The sequence below is a fragment of the Montipora capricornis genome, chromosome 1 (genome assembly GCF_036669925.1).
Source record: "Montipora capricornis isolate CH-2021 chromosome 1, ASM3666992v2, whole genome shotgun sequence".
NCBI lineage: Eukaryota > Metazoa > Cnidaria > Anthozoa > Scleractinia > Acroporidae > Montipora > Montipora capricornis.
Window position 1 is genome coordinate 11,340,202 of NC_090883.1, and position 1,307 is coordinate 11,341,508.

Genomic DNA, 1,307 nt, shown 5'->3' on the forward strand with positions numbered 1-1,307 from the left:
GTAACGTCTCACTAACTAGTGACGGAAGCATAAATACAGACCTATATGAAACCTACGGACAAACACCAACATTTAATTTATTCTTCTTGTCATCCTCCTTTCATCCTAGAACTCCACATACGACGAATTTGTTCTACCAACGAAACGTTCAAGATTCGCACTACTGAACTAATGGCATACCTTCTGAAACGAGGTTACAAACGCGACTTTGTTACTAAATCAATACAACGCGCTGCAGACATTCCCCGCATACATAACCCTACAACCTAAACAGATAAACAAACCTGAACGCACACCTTTCATAACGACCTATAATCCATCACTTCCTTCCATCTTCAACGTAATAAAATAACACTACAATCTACTTCTTTCCTCTGACCGCTGCAAAAATGGGACGTATACAAAACATGACGCCAGGTCCATGGACCACCACGTTGGACCCGGTCCATGGACTACCCATGTGGACCACCCTTCATTTTGTACAGTTTCAAGCAGAAAAATCTTTAGACGATAAAGATAAGTCATCCTGGCACTTATCTGGACAATTTAAGCAATAATTATTGTCTCTTACAGAGACATAAAAAATTCAGGAGGCTTCAACGGGATTCGAACCCATGACCTCTGCGATGCCGGTGCAATGCTGTAGCAACTGATAATGAACTAATATATAGATTTAGCTAAGCCTAAAAGCGGAGCTTCCTGGTTATTCAACCAATTCACGTTGAAGGTGACCCAATTGTCCGCGCTCATTTTCAACACGAAAAGCATGGCCTTTCTCTCCTATTTTCTTTGATACTTTAAATTCTTCTCCCTCCTTCACATCAAATCGGCACTCTTGATAGCCTTTAACAACGCATTTAACGTTTACAACCCACATAGCATCTGAAGCCATTTCTCCGAGATGTTTGCGGTTACAAAACACACACGTTTATACTGAAGCAACTCGAGCCTTCAAAAACCTGTTATTGATTTCAGCAACTCGAACACCACAATGGTCGATCACATGCGTCTCCATAAAGAACTCTAAAGTTGAGTGACGCTCCGACAAATAACTCAGAAATGATGCACCCGCACAGACCTGAGAATTGAAGAGGTGGTTAAAAGATTTGCTTCCTACAACATCCCAAGTTCTCGGCCTTTATAATTGAACGATTTCGAATTAATTTTTTTGTTGCGTGACAGTGTAAACGAAGTTTGAGGATACGAGAAGCGAAACGAAAAACACTTTCTTTGTAAAAAGATCATACCGCGCATCTTAATTCCTCCATTCGCATATAAAAACAATTCCTTGCGCCTTTGACCACAAT